The sequence below is a fragment of the Petaurus breviceps genome, unplaced genomic scaffold (assembly GCF_028583685.1).
Source record: "Petaurus breviceps papuanus isolate PSGF00001 unplaced genomic scaffold, PetGlider_PUasm1.0 156, whole genome shotgun sequence".
Taxonomy (NCBI): Eukaryota; Metazoa; Chordata; class Mammalia; order Diprotodontia; family Petauridae; genus Petaurus; species Petaurus breviceps.
In genome coordinates, this window is record NW_027185720.1 from 6,363,645 (window position 1) to 6,380,622 (window position 16,978).

The 16,978-nt window shown below is 37.7% G+C and overlaps 1 pseudogene; it reads left to right on the forward strand.

Moving 5' to 3' along the window:
- Nucleotides 1–8,399: 8,399 nt before the first annotated feature.
- LOC138156703 (mitochondrial ribonuclease P catalytic subunit-like) lies at nt 8,400–9,905 on the forward strand (annotated as a pseudogene).
- Nucleotides 9,906–16,978: the final 7,073 nt, after the last annotated feature.

A 16,978-nucleotide genomic window follows, 5' to 3' on the forward strand; every position in this document is an offset into this window, starting at 1 on the left:
TTAGTTTGTATATTTTTAAATTATTATTAACAACTTGTTTCCCATTTTGATAAACGTAAGTTCATATCTACTGATCATAAAGCCACTGTGGACTGGCCAGGATGGGGAGGGTGACTTTTATTAATTTTTAACAGTTCTTTATATATTTGAGATACAAGTTTATTATTCCTCATATTTGCCATAATTGCCTTTTTTTCCTCACTAAATATTTTCCCAAAAATGCTGATAGCTAGGGGTTATAGCAGCCTCATTCTCCTGGCCTGTAGTTGCAGTCCTGAATCCATGGATACTCACTGTTGCCAGGATCTGTGGGTGTCTTCTTTTTCCCTTGCTGCCTCCCAACAAGAAATTTAAAATAATCAATTATAGGTTTTCTATAAACCGACATCCTGTCAGAACATTTTCTCACTAACACACAGATCCGTGGCAAGTAGTTCCTTGAAGAAGCCCCTTTCTTCTGTAACTTTAACTTGTGAATAGAATCAGTCAAACTTGTTCCTAGAAAAGCAGGCTAGATAAATGCCAAGGCCATATATGTATGAGAACAAGACATATGGTTGAAAAAGGTGGAAAATTCAGCTCAACTGGATATTAAGCACTATATGTGTGCACAAATATATATGTATGTATACACACATATTTGTTGCTGTTTAATTGTTTTTTAATCATGTCTGACACTTTGTGACTCCATTTGGGGTTTTCTTGGCAAAGATACTGGAGTGGTTTGCCATTTCCTTCTCCATCTCATTTCACAGATGAGGAAACTGAGGCAAACAGGGTGAAGTGACTTGCCCAGGGTCACACAGCTAGTAAGCATCTGAGGCCAGATTTGAACTCAGGAAGAGGATTCTTCCTGATCTAGGCCTGGAACTCTCTCCACTGTACCACCTAGATGTATGTATGTATGCACATGTATATATACACCCACAGAGTTCTATGTATATACACATGTATACACGCATATAAACATATACACATGTGTATATGTATGTGTGTCATACATGTATGTTTGAATATATACCTGTATATGTGCATGTGTACATGCATAACACTCTGCAATAACTGTGTAGAATTTCTAAGGCTCAGCCTAGCTAAAAAATAGAGAAGTTGTTGACTTCTTGGTGCATGGTTATCATTAGGCAATAAATTCTTTGACCATGGAAACCCAAAGGAAAACATGAAATATGGCCCTTAGTCCTATGTCATCCCTTCCCTAAATATGACAGTATGAATGGTCAAAGTAGGGGCAGAGTGCTAAAAATCATAATTTTTAGACTTTATATAAATATTAATTTAACTTGCATTCTAAATGCTTACATTTTGTGCAATGATAAATTAATATTATGAGAGTTAAAGTACATTAATATTAATATTCTTGCTATGAATGAAACTGGAAACCAAAAAAGTAGCTAAATGAAAAAAACAGCTCAGAGCTTCTCTTTAGGGAGACAAAGGATTTAGCAGAGTTGTTTTCTTCATGAACCTAAAGGTAATAAAAATGTCATTTTATGGGATACTAGGCTGTCTTGTCTTAAAGCACTCATGATGTGCATAATCAAATTGAGCACTACAAGAAAAAAATCAGTACAGCAAAATCTGAAGATGATGAAGAAATAAAGAAGTTATATGAAATAAAGAAGTTATATATATACACTATAAAATACTTCAAACCACATGAGTATTTATACTGACACTTTATGGCTCTGCAAAGATCACAGAGGAGAATAGTGAAAAACATTTTTGAAAATGTAGTTAAGTATTAAGAAATAGAAAGTTTCCAATACCAGATTTTAATCTATAGTACAAAGCAATAATCACCAAAACAATCTGGAACAAGCTAAGAAACCGAGTGGTGAATGGGGGGAATAGATTAGGGGCATAATACAGAGTAGTAAAGAACCATAGTAATCTAGTGTTTGATAAACCTGGAGATCCAAGCTTTTGGGCCAAGAACTCATCATTTGAGAAAAATTTTTGGGAAAACTGGAAAGCAGTTTGGCAGGAACCAGATATAGACCAACATCTCACACTGCATATCAAAATAAGATCAAAATGGGTAAATGATTTAGACATAAAGGGTGATATTATAAGTAAATTAGGAGAGCACAGAAAAATTTACTTGTCAGATCTATAGATGAAAGAAGTTTATAACCATTCAAGACTTAAAGAGGATCATGGGAAGTAAAATGGATAATTTTGGTTACATGAAATTGAAAAAGTTTTCCTATAAAACCAATGTAACCAAAATTAAAAGAAAGCAGGAAAGAAAAATAATGTATAGCGATTTTCTCTGATAAAGGCCTCATTTTTCAAATATATAGGGAACTGAGCCAAATATGCAAAAATGAGAGTCATTCCTAAAGTGATAAATGGCCAAAGGATATGTAGTACGCAGTGTTCAGAAGAAGCGATCAAAACAATCGATAATCACATGAAAAAAATTCTGTAAATTGTAATTGATTAGAGAAATGCAAATTAAAACAACTTTGAAGTACCACCTTATATCTATCATATGGGTTAACACGACAAAGAAAGGGAAATGTTAAGTGCTAGAGGGGATATGGAAAAATAGGCACATGAATGCATTGTTGGTGGAGTAGTGAATTGGTCCAACCATTCTGGAGAACAATTTGGAACAGTGATCGATATGCATATCCTTTGGTCCAGTAATACCACTACTAGGTTTGTATTCCAAAGAGATCAAATAAAAAGGAAAAGAACTTATTTGTACAAAACACATATATAGCAACTCTTTTTGAATTGAAAATTGGGGGAATGCCCATCAATTGGAGAATGGCTGAATAAGTTGTGGTATGTGATTGTGATTGGAAAACTATTGTGCTATTTAAAATGATGAGCAGGATGATTTCGGAAAACCTGGGAAGACTTCTATGAACTAATGCAAAGTGAAGTGAGCAGAACCAAGAGAACACTACACTCAGCAACATCACTATTATAATGATGATCAGTTGTAAAAGACTTAGCTCCTCTGATCAAATACATTTATCCAAGACAATTCCAAAGAACCCATAATGAAAAAATGCTATCTACCTCAAGAGAAAGGACTGATGAACTCTGAGTACAAAATGAAGCATACTTTTATCAGTTCCTTTATTTTTCTTGCTTTTTTGCAACATGGATATTATCGAAATATTTTACATGACTTCACATGTATAATTGATATTGTAGTGCTTACCTTCTCAATAGATAGGGGAAGGGCAGTAAGGAAGGAGAGAATTTGAAACTGAAAATTTTGAAAACTGATTGTTAAAAATCAATAAATTTAAAAAAAAATTTTAAATGGAAGGTTCCCTATGTCCCAGAGATTCTACTTTTAGATATATTCCCCCCAGAAGGTCAATAATACCAATAGACAGTAGTCAAAATGAATGCCAAATTAGATCAAGGCTAAGAAGGAAAAGATATTAGAACAACTACTATAGCTTTTTACCTGACTTATTTAAATATATTGTTTACTATGAAGAATGGGACATGGATAAAAGTAGACATTTACTTTGATTGTCCCCATTCCTTATAAAGTTTTACCAGAATAAAACTGTTGCCACAGGGAAGAGATCAAAAAAGCATAGAAACTATCTCAGGCTAGAAAGTCTTGCTCTCCATGCCAAATAAAAAGACAAAGACTGTATTGCTTTAGAGCACAAGATCATTTGTCAAACATTAAGGAGAGAAATAGCAAGATATTATGACTGGTACTGCTTCCAAAATAGGGAAAAAGAAGTGGAAAAATAAACCCACAGAAAGCTAAACTTGGCATGAAGTCAAGTTGGCCCAGGTTATCCTTAAAACATTTATAGATAAAACTGGAAGGATAATACACAAATACAAAATGGAACAAATTTCAGCTTTTCTAAATCTATTCTTGTGTTGATTCATTTCTTTATGAATCTATTGCAGTGAAAACATGATATATGGAATCAGAATAATGGAATTTTAAGTTGGAATAGCATCTAGTTCAACCAAAAACAACAACAACAAAAAAACCCTCTACCACACACACTACAAGTAGTACAGGAAATATTTGTGAATACTAGAGAAAGGGAAATGTATTGTTCATAAGGAAAAAGAGAGGCAATATCCAGTAATTATAGATATTTTAAATCTGAAACCTGAGAAAATCCTAACACAGATTTTCAAATAATATTTGTGTGATCCCTAAAATGTCAGGGAAATAGACTAAGTTCTATTATTTTGATACCACATGTTGATTCCCTCAAAATTCTTGAGAAATTTTAAAGAAATTCTTCTCAAGTAGTTTTATTTTTTTTAACCCATCATGAAGTTAATCAATTATTCAATGAGAAAGATTGAACATCTAAGCATTAGATATGATGGGATACACAGGAGACATAGAAGAAGTTATCCCTGCCCTCAAGGAGTTAATTATCCTTCGAGGCAATCATGAAGTACTTGAAATGTCAGGATTCTGAAGATTTTCCAGCATAAAATTTAAAGAACTTCCTATATTTCTCCTTCCTTTATCAGCTAAATTCCTTTAAAAAATAAGTTATCTATACTCCTTCCTTAACTCCATCGTCTACCTTCCGACCTCATCAATCAAATGAAACTATTCTCTCCAAATGATTTCTTGATTTCCAAAAATGATGGTCATTACTCAGTCCTCAACCTTCTGGGCATATATTTGCTATATTTGACCACATTCCTCCTGGATACTCTCTCCTTTCTGGGTTTTTGTGGCACTGTTCTTCCCTGCCTCTCTTCCAACCTGTCTCACTACTCTCAGTCTCGGATCTGCTGGCTCATCATACATGGCATAATCACTAAATATATTTGTATAAGAGTTTATCCTCGGTCCTCTTCTCTTCTTCCTCCATATCTTTACTTTTAATAATTTTATGGGTTTTCATGAGCTGAGCTAACATTTCTATGAAGATGATTCAAAGATAGATACATATATAAATATACATATGGCATATATACATGACATATATACACATATATAAATTTGCATACACACATATATGTGTGTGTGTGCATACAGTTCTAGTCTCTTCCTGAGCTTCAGTTTTACATCCCAATAACCTGTTGGACATTTCAAGTTAGATTACCAGAGATGTCTCAAACTTGACATGTCCCAAACTGAATGCATTATCTGTCTCCCCAAATCGTCCCCTATTATAATCTTCTGCATTTCTAACAAAATTATCATCTTTCCAGTCCTACAGGTTTGTAATCTCAGCATTACCTTCACCCCACATATCTAAATCGATTGTCATCCCAATATGTTGTTTCCTATCATTAGTAGAAGTCAGTAAAATAGGGGCGGCCAGGTAGCACAGCGAGTAAGATCACCGGCTCCAGTGTCAGGATGACCTGGAGATCGAATCCCAGGCTCAGATACTCAGCACCACACCCAGAAATAACTGGCCATGTAACCTTGAGCAAGTTACTTAACCCCGATTGCTTTAAAAAAAAAAAAGTCAGTAAACTATATCATTTCACAGTTCAGTTTTCCATCAGGGAAAAAAAAAGCCTTATGTGATGTCTCTTCTTCCCAGATATCCATTTACTGAACTGATTCCTCAATTAGACAAAATGAAATGGAAATCAATATAACTTATGATGAAAATGACTGATTCTGATAAACATAAGAAATTTTTGCCACACTAACTGCATCTACATATTTTATATGTAAAAAGTCATCTTTGTTAATTATGTTGAAGTTAATATTTGGGGAAGATTCAGATTACAAAATTAAAATAAAACTCTGATGTACCAGACCAGATTTAATGTATTGATTTGGTGGCAAAGTCTATGAATATTAATCATTTGGCCTATTGCTTTTCCCTTGGCTTTGGGGTGCAGAGTCTGGTACTCTTGCATTCTTGGGCCCCTCATATTATCACCTTTTTTTTGCTTTTTTTTGGAGGGGGGAAGTCTGGGCAATTGGGGTTAAGTGACTTGCCCAAGGTCACACAGCTAGTAAGTGTCTGAGGCTGGATTTGAACTCAGGTCCTCCTGACTCCAGGGTCAGTGCTCTATTCACTGTGCCGCCTAGCCGCCCCTTTATCACCTTTCTTAACTTGCCAAACCACAACTGCCACTCTTGATTATCTCCTCTATCTGCCTTCTCTGCTACTGTTCCAGACTTGTTGAGAGGTAGCAAAGCAAATCATAGAACTTTGCTTGCTAAATCTGCTGTTCATTTATATAATCTCAAATTGATTTTCACTGCTGCATGGTAATGTATTTAGTCTTGCTTGATAGACTTGCTTGAAACTACTCTCTCCAAATGATTTCTTAATTTCTGAAAATGATGATCATTTCCTAGTCCTCACCTTGTAGTGATGATTACCTGGGGTCCACCAGTCACAGGTTGGAAGCCTTCTCACCTTTATCCTCAAATTACAAGTCTAAATTAACGTAGACGGCATATTTTCTATGTTATGGACCAGCATATGATACTTTGAAAGTGTGAGTAACATCATGGCAACTAAAGTAGTAGAAAGTATGGATTATTTCTTGGTGCTATAAAAACTTTCCTTTTCCAAGGCTTTCAAAAGATAAGGCAAGCCACAGAGCTGAATAAATCAGGAAAATAATTTGGGGGGGAATAAATTATTTGTGGTAAAGGGAGAAAAGAGGAAACAGAATCCTGATATATCAAAGCTACTAATTAGAGGCATTCTTATAAATGACATCTTAATAGGAGTTTCAAACTATCTTAACCATTTTATGCAGGTTAGGATAGTTTTTCCCCAAAGGAGACATGGAGACATGGGACGTGGACAAAATATATATAGTTCCAAATATCTGTAGCTTGCACAGTGGCCACACCCTGGTAAACTGACTTGACAGGTGGACTAAACCAGGTTGAGGATAACTGTCAGGCCTCAAACCTGTCAGTGATTTAGGGGATGGATGAGAACATTTTGTTCCAGAGGTCATGTAGGCAGCTGACTCAGGCACTGTAGAATGCCTAGAGCTTGGTCAGACACCAAAGACACCACAGGGTCATCCCCTGTATCCAGGACTACTGTCATCAAATAGCCTTTCTGTATGATCACAGATAATTTCTTCTCTAATCTCCTAGGAGTAGGGGAAATGGGGGTCACCTCACAGTAGCAATCACTAACTCTAAAGGCATCACCAAAAGCATCAGTAAAACCATGAATGCTAATCTGGGCTTCCCTCCTTCTGCACTGTGTATCCTCCACTACCACAAACTCTTTGTGTCCCAATCCCACAAGACTGTCCCAATTGTTCTGGGTCGGGCCTGCCTTGGGCCAAGTACCTTGTTAGTACAGTTTCCCTACTGGAACAAAATGAAAGACTCAGAGATCACTCAACAGTTAGCAAAAGAAGATTGACTTAGTCATAGAAGGAAAAAGAACATCCGAAAAAAGAAGCCCTCTTGCTTATTATTTTCCCTCAACCAAGAATCACACTGGTCCTAGAACTTCTTGTGTCTGCTTTGTACTCAGGCAAACAGGAAGTACTATCAACAGTCTGAGGCTTTAGTCAACTGAACCAACCAGGTTTCAGTTAGGATATTGTTCCTGCTATACCTAAGGTCCACAAAATATTTTCTTTAAAAAAAATTATGACTATATTTTGATATAATTGATTCCCCTTGCAATCCTATGAACTTGATTTTATATATTTAAAAACATTATTTGACCCCTCCGCAGTGAATTCCTCTTTGGTAGGGATGTGGTTAGTTGTGGTTAACTGTGGGTCACTGGGATGAAAAGAGACATGAAGTACTCAACTAACTGCCTCTGCTTGCTAGGGACGTGGAGTAAGGGGGTCCGAAACTGCTTGATGGGAAATGATTGATTTTTTTTTCATTTCTCTTTTTGTCCTGGTGACCCATAATACCCACAATCTACCCCATCCATGCTCTGAGATTGGATTGCGAGGCATGTTGAAAAAAGTTCTCTGACTGGCTTGTAAGGAAATAGCTCTCGTTTGGAGTCAGAAGACCTGGGTTCAAATCATGATCTACTACTTATTGTGTGACATTCAGAAAGTCGTTTAACCTTTCTGGGTCTCAGTTTCCTCTTCTGTAAAATAAAGGAGTTGAACTAGATGACTTCTAAGGTCACTTTACAGCTCTAAATCTACAATCCTATGAACCTCTGAACTCCAGTAACTAGAAGAATCTTAGCTTTAAGCACAGTACTCTGCCCTAGATATCAGATATAACTACCTCAGTGCCTAGAGAGAAATCACTCTTGCCTGCCATTAGATATTTGAGGTTCTCCTTACAAAGAAAGGACTTTAACTTATTTTTCATTGAGAAGATGAATATTTCTCTTCTCAAAATTGGTCCGTTTTCATCCCTCACGATCCTTTTCCTATCCTCATATTCCTGTATTTGGTCAGTCCCTGGATCTCTTTCTCCATCCTGGGTGATGACTTTCCTTTTGTCTTTCTGTCAGAGTTTGCAGATGCTTTGGAAGAACAGACTGTATCAGGGACCACATCCCGGGAACCAAACATTCTCTGTTTTATACACCTACTTCCACTTAAGTAAGAAAGAGCAGAGATATTTTTCTATTACTATTATCTCCATTACTATTGTTATTACTATTATTTCCATTTCTGCAAAATACCAAAGCAACTAAATTGCTGATTTCCAAGGCTGTATCTAGTAGTGAGCGTGGTAAGAACAGAAGTAAGCAAGAGTCTTTTGTTTCCCCTCATCCCTTGCTTTCAGCTGGAATTGCTAAGAAGAAATCAGAGATGCTTGGATATGAGAACAATCAACAAGACTGTTTTCTCTTGCGTTCCTGTGTCCCTGTGTTCCTACCAACAAAACCTTTGAATTCAGATGAATGGGAGAAAGGAAAGGAAAATTTCGAATAAAAAGATATTTTTGAAAATCAGATAATAACACAGATGATCAAATATAATTGCTCTACAGACATTGCAAAATACCTGCTGCCTTGAATATCCAGGAAACATAATGGTATTATGGGATATAAGCTACTTGTTGGGTACTTGACTTTGAGTGTTTCTCGGAACCAGCCAACAGAGGTTATTGATGTCTATGAAATTATGAAGATTAGGTACAGAACCTGAAGGTTATACTCTTTTCATTCAGGGATTAATCCATTCAGATAGGTGGAGAGAGACCCTGATTTTGTTAGAAGACATCAAAAAAGTCATGTCTCCTTCTAAAAGGCATTATGGTGGCTGTATCAAAGGAGCTCTTCTTCACCAAGAAGTGAACTGAGCTTGGAATTTGTATCTTGAAATGCTTAATCATAAAATAATTCCTAATTGGGAAACTTTTCAGACTTTATTTGACTTTGCAAAAGGTGTGAATAATAACCAATTTGAAAGAAAACTCTTGGATATTATTTTATATCTAAGACACAATCAAATGCATCCCACTGAACCCTTTGCCCAGAGCATAAAAACATGGTTTGAGAGTATTCCTGAGAAAAAATGGAAAGGAGAATCTGTCAGTATTCATAAGCGTGGGCAATGTTCAACCTGTGGAAAAATGTTAGAATCTAATCCCTTGAGCTCAGAAGAATATGAATTTCTTAAGCAGAGAGTCCTGAAAGATGTGCTTGATGGAGGTGACCAATACAGAAAAAAAAACACCCAAGGAAATTACAGATTTGAAAACTTTATTAAAAGGTGCCCTCATTTTGATATTGTGATTGATGGACTCAGTGTTATCAAGATGCTTCCTAAAATTCATGAATCTCAAACTCTTCTTGATGTGGTTTCTCAAATAACAAAACAGAACCTCCAGGTGCTTGTCCTGGTCAGGAAGCACATGTTAAAGGGAAGTTTCAAGTGACAAAAGAATGAAATGCAACATGTAGAACATGGCCTTGTGCTTCTTTGTTGACAACATCTCATGCTTATATATGCAAGGTGATAGAATTCATTTTTTTATCTAAATGATATGAACATGAAAAGACTCCAAAGAAAACTTTAATATCGATTTATCTGTGTATTCAAAGCACACCATATGACAGTATGCACCACTTCTACTACTGAACATGGCAGTAAAGAAGAATAATTTCTGGCACCGTTTCATATGTGGGTGTTCACCAAACCTGGTCAGAACTGGGGAAAAGTACCTAGCCTTGTTGGGTCTCCGTATGCTGAACTGGACCAGGGAGTCAAAGCTATCAGTTGTTCTTATTTGTCTCTACCATAACGTGAGACAGACTGCTTACTCTTTTCTTTGGGTGTGGTTTTCCCCTAACCAGCTATTTCCTCTGTTCCTCCCTTCTGGAAGAGTTGTTTTCCTTTTAAAATGGGCCTTGGAAAGCAATGGGAAAGAATATCTCAATACCATCCCAGTTAGTCATGGCTACCACTCATGTTGATTCACTGACTCTAATAATTAATCTTTGCCCTAAGGAACTGCAAAAATGAACTGAATTCTCTTCTCTGATCCGCTCCTCTCCTGACCCTTCTAGGACTTCACTCCAGCAATTTCCCCTCTTTCTCACGCATCTTTCATCTGACCTTCTCCATTGGTTTCTTCCCTAAAAGACAGGGAATCAACTATCCTTGATTCTAAAAAATAAAGTAAAACTTTCCTTGACCTATTCTATTTCTATGTAGCTACTCTCATTTCTCTCCTTTATTCATTGTCAAACTTTTGGGGGAAATCGTCTAAAGCCTATTCAATTCAACAGATATTTAGAAAGTGAGTGTCTATTACAGAAAAACACCCTACTAGGTTCTGGAAATAAAGTCTGGACTTTACAACCTATATGCAAATACATATGACAGAATGATAGACGTATGATAGGAAGTAGAATACAATAAGATCAAAGCAGAGATAGAGACCAAGTGTTTCATGGAAATTTGAACAGGGATGAGGATGAGATGTGTTTCATAGAAGAGATAGGTGCTTAACTAACCCTGGAAAGGATAGATTTTTTCCATGTCCTGTCCTAATAAATGAAGTCAGGATGAGGTTATGAAAACATCAAATAATGTAGTTTAAATAGAGTATGAAATTTGTGAAGAATAATATTGTGAACTAAAGTTGGACAGAGGTGGGCATCAGCTTGCATCTCTCATTTTCTGTTAATCCTTTGCAATCTGCTTCTCTTCCCTAACCAATCTACTGAATCTTTTCTGCCTCCAGTTACCTGCAACCATATAATCACCAAATCCAATGGCCTTTCTTCAGTCCTCATCTTTTAATAGGGAAACACACATTTATTAAGCACTTATTAAGTGCAAAACTCAGTTCTAGGTGCTGTAAATACAAGGTGGAAGGGGAAGAGAAAGGGATAGAATCAACTATTAAGCTCCTACTATGTGTCAACTACACACCTACTATGTGTAAGGCACTGTGCTAAGTGCCTGACAAATATTATGTCAGTTGACCTTCACAATAACCTTGTGAGGTAGGTGCTATTATTACCTCCACTTTATAGTTGAGGAAACTGAGGTAGTCAGAGGTTAAGTGACTTGCTCAGGGTCACACAGGTAGGAAATTTCTAATTCTGGTCTTGAATTCAAGTCTTCCTGACTTCAGGTCTAGTATCCTATCCACTGTGCCACCTAGATGCCTCCCATGCCTATGGACTCTTCAGAATGATGTTTTTCCTCCATAGAAATCATCAACATTTATTCAAGGAAAACAAATAAATGTAGAAATAGTCAACTGTTTGTTGTTGGTCAGCACCAAATAATCATCAAATCTATGCAATCTTAAAGTCAATGATATATGAATACATTAAGGGGTATCCTTGATAAAGACATGTGAAAGAAACAGTCAGACTTTCACAAATAATATTGTACAGCAGAAAGGAAGTCAGAAGAGAAAATGTCACATGAAATGAAGATTAAGTGTCTCATTTAACTTAAAAACCACTTATTAAAATTGTAGATTTGTTTTAATAAGCAGCAGTAATATATTTTCTTCTTTTCTAGAGCATATGCAGAGCCCCAGTCTTGGGTTACCTATGCTCTTTTATGAGAATCACTTTGTTTTGCAGCAGCCAAAATGTTACAAACATTTAGTGAAAACCACAGATCTAGAGCAAGAAGGGCACTCAAAGGCCATCTAGATTAGGCTGGAAGCCTCAGTTGTGTTGTTGAAGGCAAAGCCATTTAGTTGGCTCTTCAAAGGAATATCTTTCCACCATGTTTTCATCATATGGTATATGCCGTGAGTCTCCTGTTATTTGTACCACTGTATCATAGGTGAGAACAGACTGAAAAAATGATCATTTTTCCTGGATGATAGTTGAGGAACATAAGTTGATGTCCCCACTAAACAACAGACATCAAGTCTTGTCATCAAGGAAACAGGCTTTGTGGTCCTGCCTCAGATCTCTGGTGAGAAATCTGCAGTGGTTCCCCGAGTGCAGAGTGGAATACAATAGGAAGGCATCATCTTCTGCAGCCCTCACTCCCATGAGCAGCTTCTCAAAGCCTTTTCATTCTTCCTCAAGCCTCCCATAGTTCCTCCTCTTTACCCCCTTCCCTCTCAGCTAAGATTCTCATCTCACGCTGCCGATCTTCCTCATCTCATTATCTTACATTACTCAGATGTCTTCCTTCCCTTTTTCCTCCTTCAACACATCCACATGAAGAAGTGACCCTTTTCTCCATCAAGGCTAACCCTCTCCATATGTATAAGAGACCCTATTCCATACATACGCATTTATATGTCTATCTACCTATCTATCTAAATTTAAAATGTGCCATGCTATAAGACAGAGACTAATATAGAGATCATGGTTTTATCTCAAGAAATATATTTAATGTAAAATGCTTAATAAAATTTCTCACAGTTTCTTTATCTTGTGCTCAGCTGAATGTTCCCATATGAATTGTTCTTCACTTTCCTAATTTTAGGGACAATGAATCACTATATCGCCCTATGCATGCTTTATAATTAGATTTTTTGAAGGTTTTAGATGAAAGAACTATAGAATGTCACATTATTATCCAAAGACATAGTTAAGATTAAAGAAATATCCTCGCTGATGGATGTATTCATCTCAAGAGTATTAAAGACTGAGAAGACTTAGCATCATCTACAATTACTATGCCAAAATACATTTTTGATGATATGCTTTAGGCAGGATTGCTTTATAATTTTTTTCTGTTTTCTGTGCCCAGAAGTGAAAGTGCTTTTACAAAGTTGTTAGTTTTTAAAGCAATTTTATGAAATTGGTTCCAATTTTAGCATCTCTTGCTAATTTGATGCCACTAGCCCACTGGACCCCATAGCACCCACTTTTTTTCCACCTGCAAGCCCTAGACTTTGGCACCATGTTACTCTTTTCCACTGTGCCATTTATCTCTTTTGGGCTTGATTTTTCTTTCCTCCCAGTTTGCCTGCAGGAGACAAGTAAGTCTTTCCTTTTGACTAAAATTACTTTATATGAACTTTTCTGTAGAAATATTGTAAACCCATTTTAGCAACCCACTTTTTCCAAACAAATCATGATTACTTTAGGGATTGTCGAAAAGGAGGGTTGATCAAATTTCCTTCCTACCTTTAGTGACAGTTGCTTTAAAAATTAATGAGTTCATGATAAGCTAGCTGTTACATACCAGGGAAGATAAAAAAAAATAGAAAAACTGCATCAAACTTGGGAATTCTAATGAGGTTTAGTGAAGTATATATCTTGTACCCAGTACAGCAAGGTTCTTAACCTTCTTTGGTGTTGTGGCATTCTTTGACTGTCTAGTGGAATAGATAGAATGAAACCAACATTTATTAAGTTCCCACTATATGCCAGGCATTGTGCTAAGTGTTTTACAAATCTCATTTGATCCTTGCAACAACCCTATGAGGTAGAGACAATAATTAATCACATTTTTTACGGTTGAGGAAACTGAGGCAGACAGCACCTTAAAAGTCTCCCAGTTATTGTCTTAAACAAGATTTGAGCACTGCCACCTGTCTTTATAATAATAATAATTAGCATTTAAATAGTACTCTAAGGTGTCAGACATGTGGCCTGCTGTCTTTTTTATTGTACCATGTTATGATAATATTTGTTTTATTCCATAAATTAAAAATAAAATAAATTTTTAGGAAATATTGAAAAACAATTGGAAAATAGTTAACATAATAAATAAAAATACTAGAGGACACAGGTAATGTTCATATGTGGTTTTCTATGTCAACATGTGGCCATAAGAAGTCCTTTGGTGGCCCCTATGTCCATTTAAGTTTGACACTACTGCTTTGGAATATCACAAGCTTTCTGCAGTATTATTCCCATTCCACAGATGAAGAAACTGGGGCTCAGGGAGACATGACATAGTCAAATAACAAAATACATCTACCGTAGAATATGATGCTCTTCTATCTTACTCTAAATCCAGGACTCTACTCACTATATCATAGTGCTTCAAAGGAGCTTTTGGTATGGTTCACCATTCCCTCCTTAGCTTTACAGATAGCACACTCCCTTGGTTCACCTTCTTACTTTTCCAGCTACTTCCCTCTCTCTTTCACAGGATCTTCTTCTTCTCCTTCATGACCCATTAAGGTGGGTGGTTCTGAGGACTCTGATCTAGGCACTGCCACTTGGATGGATTTTCTTCATTCCCCATCGAGAGGAATGTCCTATACCATGGGAAGCCTTGATGCATCAGCATGTGTAGCTTCCACAATGGTGGGTCCAACCCTGACTTTGTTTCTGAACATGAATGACCCTCATCTTCAATTTTCCCACAAGATACCTCCACCTTACAATGGCCCTCCAGTTCCTCAAAACCAAAATGTTCAAAGCTAAATGATAAGATAACAAGTATTTCCCTTTTGACCTGCAGCATTTCCCATGCATGATATTATCTTTGACTTTTCCCTTTTTCTTGCCCCTAGTCATATTCATTCTATCTCTGCAACATTTCTTGTAACTGTCCTCTCCTTTCTACCCCTCTTGACAACATTCTGTTGTAAATTCTTATTGTCACCTACCTGGACTATTGCAGTAACTTCCTAATGTGGGGTTGCAAATTGTCCCATCTGCAAATGAATGGCACTTTATTGAAGGGTCCATTGTCCCCTCTAATACAGGGGACCTCAGATCTTCCTCACAATCTGAGATACCCCCTTCCTTCAGGGCCTTAGTTTTATTGGTTGATACCCAAACAGGTGGAGAAGATCAAAAACACAGAATCTTATTGGTGAATAGACCCTTGGAGGGTCTACGCAAAATGCCATTATGCAGAATCCCATTAATTGACAAAAGGGTCAATGAACAGACCTTGACAGACTTATTTTGATCTTTTAGGAGGTCCTACCAAGTCAATGGGCTGGTTGAAAAGCAGGCCACAGGTCGGCAACAAAGGTCACTCACTGACCAAGGGTTCATAGTTATCTCCCCATTTGGGGTGACAAGGGATGGAGGGGCAACAAAAATAGCTGAGAGACTTTCCATGTAATTGAATCTCCTCTGCCACTCTGGGCTTGGTCACTATAATGTCTACCATAAAGGGGTTAGCTTCCTATGATTAAAGAATTGAACTTGTAATCTTCAGTTCACAGCTCATGCCTAATAGATAGAACTTATAATCACTACCCTTATGGAGTCATATTAACCAATTAATAGTGATCGAAAGAAAAGAGGGGCCCGATTAATCATCTATCACAATAATAGGGCTTTCTACTTCCGTTCTTTCTCTGCTCCAACATGTTTGTCAGACATTATTGCTCACTAGATAAAGACTGAATTTCTTTTCTGGCATTTAAAGCTCTCCACATTCTGGAATCTCCTCTGTCAGTCTTTTCTCAAATTACTACCCTCCATATACCCTACACTCCAGCTGGACTGGGCTGCTCACTGTCTTCCAAACATGTCCCATGTGTTCCAGGCTCCATGTTTTTGTTCATGCTGTTCGCTCTGTCTTCAGTGTCTTTACTCTGTGCCCTCTCCCCCCTCCCCACAATTTCCAATCTTTTTTTGGAGGCAATTGGAATTAAGTGACTTGCCCAGGGTCATACAGCTGCTAAGTGTCTGAGATGACATTTGAACTCAGGTCCTCCTGACTCCAGGGCCAGTGCTCTACCCAGATTTCCGATCTTTCAAAATCTGGTCAAAATGTCATCTCTCTCAAGAATATTGCATTTTAATGATGACATTCTGCCACTCTCCCACCCCAATCTCAAAATAGCATTTTGTTGACCCTATTTAAAGAACTTGTCATGTACTGTTATGTATTATAGTTTGTGTATGTGTCACATCTCCATGCTCAACTCCAAGTGCCATCAGAGGAGGGACAATATCAGCTGAATGATAAGGTCAGAGGCCAGAGTGCAGAGGATTTAGATGGGAGTGAGAGGAGAGGAGGTAGGCATCTTTCCCAAGGAGCTTTGCCAAAAAGGAGGCAAGACATAGGATGGCAGCTTGCAGAGATGGTCAGATTCAGTGAAGGATTTTTAAGGAGAGAGAAGACATGTAAGTGTTTCTAGACACCTGTGAAGTAGCTCCTACTCCCACCTCCTCCAATTCATGTCAAAGGGGACTCTGAACAAACTTTGGAGCTACAGAACCCTCAAAATGACACAGGGAAGCTAACCTCCCACTGAGGACAGCCCAGCAGGCCATCAGAAATCGGCCAGCACAGCACTCTGGGAGCCAAGCCCAGGCCCGCCTGACCAGCTCCCGGCTGGAGGGACTCCAGATCAGCAGCAACTGTGGCCATTTCCAGATTCTACAACACATAGATGCAAAGGACAAAGTGAGAGTCAGTGCAGTCTGGACTTTGGGACCCAATAGGTGGGAGTGTGTCAGCTTTTGCCCCCAGGGCAAGAAGCCACTGAGATGCAGTGCTGGCACCACCTTACAGCTTCAACTCCTGGCCTGCAGAGTGTAAGGGGGACCAAATGACCAGTCTGAGGGGTAATCGCTCTTGCTTTAACCTGCTTGGATCTGGATTTCAGTCTAGGGTAGAGGTCTGGGAGCTGACCCCAGCCCTGCTGGAGCCTGAGGTTTTAGCCCCAGGGTGTGCCTGACCAACCACCCGCTGGAGGGAC